Here is an 8363-nt window from a genome sequence, read left to right as displayed (position 1 = left end):
TCATGCTTTATTCCTCTCTGAAGGTGCAATGCATCTAGGGTCTTTGCTACCATATTCTTAGTACATCTCCCTTGAAGATGCTAGTAGAAAATTACTAATTATATTCTGATTTTTTGACCTGGAATAAGTCTATAAAAAATTAGGTTAATATAGATTTTCTTAGTATACAAATTGACATTTTAGGGGAAGGCATCTTTTATTGAAGGTAAAAATATGCCTTTGTAAAGAAGAGAAATTCACACTTGATATATTTCCTAGGTTCAATCAAGATTTATTGAGCCTACATTGTGTACTACTTACAGGTTTAAAATTGCACTCAATGTTGAGAAATATTTAAGAAGATTGCATATGTAACAAAACAACTTGCCCTATAGAATATGTAATAATCCTACACAGCTATTTCAATAGGTGAATGTATAAATATTGAAAATTATGCTTAAGAAAGTTATATTTGAGAGTTTGGGGGGATTATCAAAATGTTTGTTGGGTCCTCCTGCTTCACTTTGGAATTCAATATTTTTCACAATAGTTCATACACTGAAATGGCCTCTCATTCTATCTTCTTTTTTCCAGAAGAAGGGATACAACTCATTTTGGGTGGAAGATATAAGCAATGATTATCATATGGTACCAAACAAGGCCATGCTTCTCTTCCTTAAAATTGAGGCTATGTATGAGTGAAGACAAGGATGATAATACCCAATGAGAACACAAATCAGATTTTGGAGTATCTCTCCCTCTACCTACCATCTCTGCTCCTACCACAAATGAACCATGCACTTTTTTCCATGTGCTGCTAGAGGATCTCTACTAATTTTGGTTCACTATTCTAGGATATCCATGCCCATTGTGTGCTGATTCAGAGACCATACACCGTGGTCATTATGATCACCATATTTAATAGTTACTGACATTCAAAAACAATTGTGCTAAGGTCTCAAAACAATGTAACTCTTAGAGAGGTCTCCCTTCAGAAATTTGCATGGAAGTTTCTCTTCTGGTTCTAATTGTAGTTGAATTGCCACCTTCCAGTTGTAATATTATAGTAGGTGCAGAAGTCATGGACATATTTATTTACATTTATGTTTTTGTTCCTTTATATATTTAGTGGTACTAGAGATTGAACCCAGGGCCTTGTGCATATTAGGCATATGCTGGGCCACTTCCCCCCAACTCCTTTTTATTTATTTTGAGACAAGGTCTTGCTAAATAGCCCACACTGATCTTGAACTTGCCATCCACATGCCTTTCAAGTTGCTGGGATTTCAGTTGGGCACCACTTCACTTTGCTAAATCTACATTTTGAAAACTAAGACTCCAACATCTTGGTTGTTTTCCAGCTATTCTCAATCTTTACATCTCAAAATTCAGCAACTATTTCTTGAACATCTTCTATGTGCCTGGCCCTGATGAAACTAGGGAATGCATAAATAAATAAGGCACATCTCATGCCCTCTGGAAGCTTGGAATCTATCACAGAAAGCAACAGAGATGCAAATGCTGAAATTTTCAAGTGAGCATGATAATGATGTTGGTATGAGGTACACTGGAGATACAAGTGTGGGGTTGACAACATCCAAGCCTATGCAGTTTTGGTCACTCTTGGATTGCTACCAGCAGACCTAAAATGGATGAGTTTCTGGGATTAATTTTCTTTCTGGTAAAGGGTTTCATAACTCAGAACTTAAGAGTTTTGCTTACTTAGTTGGGGTCAACCCTTAATGCTTTGGTGGAATACTTGAATTCTTGCCTTTCTCATTTCCATTCAAGCTTCTGCCAGGTATCTTAGGTCCACTACAAAGCAGCTACCTTACTTCTCTGAACGCAAGCTATTCTCTTCAATCATTACCTTTTAAATATTCTCCTGAAAGTGCTCTTGCCTGAATACAAAAAATATTTTCTAAATGTTGTATAAATGAAAACATGAAAAGTAATATTAAATAGGCAGTGCCCTACTAGGGTTTCTTTCCTATAGTGTAAGTAAATTATATCAGGTTTTTTTCAAAAGTAATAATCCATTTTACTTTGTAGGGAGCAGACGATATAGCCTTGCGAATCTGTTTTGCTTTTACACTAGATAATAGGATTGAGCACAGGCGGCAGAAGCAAGCATATATTGGCCATCATTGAATGGATCACTTTGGGGGCTGACCCACCATAGCGATGTACCAAGGACAGGCTCATCAGGGGGATATAGAAAATAGCTACTGCTCCAATATGGGAGACACAGGTGCTTAAAGCCTTCTGCTGTTCCTCAGGTGAGGCAATATTGAGGACAGAGTGAATTATCAAAATATAAGACAGAACAATGCATGGCATGTCTATCCCTGTGGACAGGATGAGAGCAAGCAATCCACAGATACTATTGGCTTGAGTGTCTGAACATGCTAATTTAATCACATCTGGATGGTAGCAGTAGGAGTGGGAAAGGGTATTTATTCTACAGAAAGAGAGAGGCTTAAGGAGCAATTAGTAGTGGTAATATTAATATTATAGCACATGTAATTACCAGGAGACTCATCTGAATGATCCTGGAATTAGTGAGAATTGTAGTGTATCTGAGAGGGTCACAGATGGCCACATAGCGGTCAAAAGCCATAGATACCAGCACCCCAGACTCCCTGACAGAAAATCCATGAAGAAAAAACATCTGGACAATGCAGCTGTCCAGACTGACTTCAATTGCGTCAAACCAGAGGATACCCAATGTTGTGGACATTGTGGAAAGAGTCAAGCCCAGATCTGTGGCTGACAGCATAGAGAGGAAATAGTACATGGGCTCATGAAGACTGTGCTGGGTGCTGATGACTAACAGGATCATACTGTTCCCAGACAGGGCAATGGCATAGAGGCAACAGAAAGGAATGGAGATCCAGGCCTGGGCAGACTCTAGGCCAGGAATGCCAGTGAGTGAGAAGGTTGGAAATCTGGATGTCAAATTACTGAGGATGTCCATGTTGTCCTGGATTTGTAGCATTTCTTTTTACAAGGCTCACATCCTATAGAAGTAATAAATTACATTGTTATGTAGAAATATTTAGAGTTATTTGCATTAAGAGAGTTATCCATAGTCATAGATAGTGTCTCTGTCATTGAAAATGCATTAAATTATATTATAATTTCACTTAGCATTTATAAATAGGGACATTTAGGAAAGATATTAGGATTTTTATTTTTAAGTCTACTATATTCACATAACTACACATTTTGGTGATAATTATTGTTATATTTATAGCCTTTTAAGATCCTTCTGATTCTACAGATAGAGACAGTTGAGAAATATCAGTGCATTAAAATTTTAACATATTGCGCTGTGTAATGACTGAGAGAAATCCACTAAAAAATGTCCATGGGTCTGAAGTGGCCCTGTAGGTGTGAATATCCATGTACAGATCTCTGGATTTTATAAGGAATATATAATATAGAAGTTATCCTTTAATTGTATGATTTATATCCAACAGTATGGGTGGACAACCTCAGATAGTAGACTCAAAAGAAATATAATGATGATAGAGCTTGGTGGCAGTTTTTGAAAAAGACTGTATTCCTTAACGTTAGGAGAGAAAGACAACTTATGAGAAACTTAAAAACCAAGGGAACTCGATGCTAAGACTGATTTTGAATAAACAACAATGTCAACTTGTTGAAGCAGTCAAGTCTGGAAAAATTTTGAAAAATCAAAAGCCGCTTAGAGCATATTAGCAACCATGGAAAAAACAGTTGAACTTGAAGGGTAAAAGTAGACACCCTGACACAGTGACTTGAGGAATGGGTGGAAAAGTAAGTAGTGGGGTTTTGATGCGTTTTACTTCTAGTAACTTGGCAGTGAGAGCAAGGAGAGAAATAGACCATGACTAATGAAGCTGGGAGGGATGGAGGGTTTTTGAAAGATTGGAAAAAATTAGTGATGTTCATACATTTACAAGGTAAGATTAAAGTTATAGTATAGGGTGGCAGAATAAGAATATAGAATGAGAGGGATTAATTGACATGTGGGTCCTTGAGGAAAGTAGTAGGTGACTTAATGCACAGCATGATAGTAAAACACATTAAAAAGATGAGGATTAGCATTTCCATAGGTATTAATTTGTAAATGTGTAATTTGGTGGAGAGTTATGCAAAACAATTATCATCTGAGACGTTTACCTTTATCTCTCTGAATAAATACAGAGACATTTCCTGCTATCCATGAAGTGTGGAATGTTAGATACTGGCTTAAGATAGGGCAGAGATCTGCAATTTATAGACAAAGAATTGTTATACAAACTTGATCAATTATAATTCTACAAATATTTTTAAAGGTATATATTTATACAACTAATATTTAGCAAGATTTGAAATGAAATAATAGCAATTTTAGTTACTTATAATTCTAGTACTTTTAAATCAAGCTTTTCAAAATATAAACTTTATTTCATAAATCCTTTGTAATAAGTATACACATTATAATTTTTAAGTGTCAGTTTTCAGTATTTTTTGTTAAATCTCTTATTCCCCGGGATTTAATTCTGATAAAAATCTTCCAAATTTTTAGTTATAAATCATTAGATAATGTTATATTATTGTGTGCCCTACTGGTTTTGAACTTTTCTGTAAGACTATTGGCATATTTGATAAGAAGCAATCAAAGCACAAAGTCAATACAATGAACATTTTTCTCTACCTTTTTTTTTTTATCAGCTACATGTGCAGAGGAGCCTTCTCTGTCTTTGCTAGCAGACGGACTAAAACTCTGAAGCCATGGACTTTATACCCAGCTGGGATTGAACTGTGAGATCATCAGAAAGATATGGATCTTCCTTGGGCCATGATCCAAGAAATGCTGAAATCCCTCTCCCCTATCTATAAACATAGCACAGTGCTATGAAATCTCAGAAGGGTTTTAGTTATTAATTCAAGTGAAGAGAGGTCTCCAGGGACTTTTAAAATGCAAAGCAAAAAAAAAAAGCAGTTCTCCATATGTATGTGTTCTCTGTCCAACCATAGGTGGAAAATATGTGGAAAAAAAAAACATCTTTTCTGAACAGATTTTTTTCTTGTCACTATTCCCTAAACACTATAGTATAATGACTATTTATGTAGCATGTTCATTGTAGTAGAGATTCTAAATAATCTAGAGACACTTTAAAATGTACAGTGGAATGTGCATAGGCTATATGCAAGCACAACACCATTTTATACAAGGTATTAAAGCATCTGTGCCTTCTGTTGTGTGGTGTGTGTGTGTGTGTGTGTGTGTGTGTGTGTAGTAGTAGAAGGGTCCTATAACATATTTCCCACTTACATTGAGTGATGAAAATAAATGGAAGGTATATTGAGTTCTTTATATTCTGGACATTAATCCTACATCAGAAAACTAGCTAGCAAAGATTTTATACCATCCTTTAGGCTGTTTTCAGTTTTGTTTCCTTTACTGTCCAGAAGTTTTCAATTTAATGCCATCCCATTTATTAATTTTTTTGGGGGGAGGGAGATGCTGCTGGGAATTGAACTCAGAGCCACTCAAACACTGAGCCACATCCCCAATGCTATTTTGTATTTTATTTAGAGATAGGGTCTCACTGAGTTGCTAAGTGAGTGCCTCATTTTTGCTGGGGCTGGCTTCAAACTCATGATCCTCCTGTCTCAGCCTCCCCAGCTGCTGGGATTACAGGCATGTGCCACCATGCCCGGCTCCATTTATTAATTCTTGGTGCTATTTCCTGAGCCTTTTGGAGTCCTATTGAGGAAGTTGTTGCCTAAACCTGTAGGTTGGAGTGCTGACCCTGTTTTCTTTTAGGAGTCACAAAATTGTTGGTTTAATTACTAGATTTTGATCCATTTTGGAAAATTTAGATTTGTTCTCACCACTGGGAAATAGGAGTATGCTTGCTATTGTCTTTGGATTTTAAGTATGCCAGGAAGATAGGAAAACAAACTACTGTTGATTGGGATACTCACAGTGATAAAGAAGAGAGAGGAAAAGTTGTATCCCAGTCCCCAGGAGTCCTAGGCCTACAGAATCATATTGACCCCTAAAGAGGATAATATGTTCATTCTCAAAGCCATCTCTCTTCAGCAACCTACAAGCTTTTCCCCCCAGAATGAGTCAGTTCCTGATCTTATCACAGGAAAGCAGGCAACTGAAACTCCAAACCTAGGCCCTTGTGTTCCTAGGAAAGAAGATTTAATCAGACACCAAGAGTCATGCAGGAGAACTTTATTAGAAGTAAGGTGAAAATAAAGTAAAAGAAAAGTGAGGCTTAAGCAAAAAGCACTCTCAAGGGAGAGAGTGGGCCGTCTCCAAGCAGAGAATGACAGAGGAGACAATACTGTCCCCAATTTTATTACTGTTTGACGTTTACCAGGGTAACTGGGGATCACCTTCTGTACTCTTTGCCAATCAGATGTTCAACTCCTCCTTCACCTTGAGCTGTGGAGTTTTTGACCTTAGTTTGTCCTATGGGGAAGTGTCATGGTGGCCATCCTATTTAGGGGGTTTCATCTACAAGTCAATGCCATGTTAATGTGGGCACTGGGTCAATAGCTGGTCAGAAGTTACCTTAGTGTGCCTGCGCTATTAAAGGAATCTTCCTTACCAGTCAAATGGAGATACCTTTAGCCATAATCCCTAGCTTCACACCGACCTCAGTGGACATTGTCAAGATTTAGTCCCATCAATACTTTTATCTTGATATGTCTTCCCATTATCTCCTTTGCTTCTCATTTACTTTGGAAGTCATTTAAAGAAGGATCCTAAAGTAATTTAAAGAATATTTGTGACCTTGCCTGCATTTCATTGCTCATTGCTAGCTATTACCTTACAGTCTGATATAATATTTCAGCCCCATTGTACTCCTGTCTGGAGACACTGAGGTGTATGGACAATACTCATGTACATGTGTACTTGTTCTGTTACTTAATATTTTAGTGAAGTAGTAAGTTCAAGTTTCTGGACTTGGAGTGTAATGCCAGATTCGTGGGACCCCAATAGACCTCCAGGAGCAGAATCTGATGCAATCACACAAGAGTCTTTATTGCAAGCTTGAGCCTGGACCCACAACCATTCCCATGCTGCAGTCCCAGGGAGTGAGTCTTAGTCCTTTGTTAAGTGAGATTTTATAGGTTTTGGGGAGATACTCTATGCATCACAACATCACACAGCAAATCATTTCATACTGAGGGAAAATCAAACAACAACTCTTAACATTGATTAGCACATTCACTGGCGGGATCAAGTTGGGTAGGGGTGATTGGTTAGTACAAGAGGGGATTCATTTGAACTGATTGATTTAAGCCACGAGGGGAGTATGCGCTAAACTACATGGTTTCCCAACATATTATCAACTACCATAAATTACTGGGGGTCATCTGGCATCCCAGGTATTTTCCCTGTCTCAAGCTGATTGGAGGTTGCTAGGGGGGTTGCTATGGGTCCCCACCTAGCCTAACTGAGTCAGGGACATCTGGCGCTACAGATTTCTCCTGTTATTTGCAGACAAACAACTCAGCAGGGTGGGTATGTGCCTAGGAGTGCTCTGAGGGTTTTTCCAAGGACAAGGGTCATGCCCCCTTTCTTAGGACAGGCCTTCAGATAGAAGCAGCTGTTATTTATTTATTTTCAAAAATAGAGTTACATCAGTTTCTCAGGAGGAGTTTGACCTCCCTTGTCAATGTAGGCTGTTGAGTAATGGAGGTAGACTTCTTGACATCCCAGCTATTCTGGGTCCACAGGAAAGGAGAAGATCCACACCTGAACATTGTGCTTCTCCTTTATAGAGAAGACACACATGGGGAAAGATTATTGGGTTTCTTAGGTATCAATATCAATTTGATCCTCATTTAGCTATTTTTGTGTGATTAATAGACACATGTTTTCTTATTTTAGAAATTTTAATGACAGAAAGCCTGAGGGGTTCAATTCAAGCACTGTAACTACATAGGCCTCCTATTGAGCATTTTCACTTTTAAATATCAATAACAAAAATGGGCTGTGATCAAATCATTGTAAGGATTTTGAGTGATTGTTAAAGAATCAGAAGGGTCACAACCCATGCTTTCAAGGATCTAATAACCTCAATAAAGTTTATACCCAATTCTTTCTATACTGGTTTGATCAGGAAATAATGAAATGGTTTCTGATTATCTCTGCTTCTTGTACTCAAGCCCCTGTGTAATCTTCTCATGAGATGGGAACTGTGACTCTCTTGTAACCAATAGGATATGGTGAGGGTTCTCACGTGCATGCTTCACATCCTGACTGGGGTGAAACAAGCTGCAAGTTGGGTATGTTCATACAGCAAAGCCTGAGGGCAGGCTCTAGCCATCAATCAACCAGGAGGTAAATGTGGCCTTCTCCAGACATACATAGTGAGAAATTGAGT

The 8363-nt window shown here is 37.9% G+C and overlaps 1 pseudogene; it reads right to left on the bottom strand.

The window, feature by feature from the left end:
* Nucleotides 1-1985: 1985 nt before the first annotated feature.
* LOC113191267 (olfactory receptor 51F1-like) lies at nt 1986-2977 on the bottom strand (annotated as a pseudogene).
* Between the last annotated feature and the right edge of the window lie 5386 nt (nt 2978-8363).

This window comes from Urocitellus parryii, chromosome 4 (genome assembly GCF_045843805.1).
Source record: "Urocitellus parryii isolate mUroPar1 chromosome 4, mUroPar1.hap1, whole genome shotgun sequence".
Classification (NCBI taxonomy): Eukaryota; Metazoa; Chordata; class Mammalia; order Rodentia; family Sciuridae; genus Urocitellus; species Urocitellus parryii.
The sequence above is the reverse complement of the archived record's forward strand: the minus strand, read 5'-3'. Positions and strand labels throughout refer to the sequence as shown.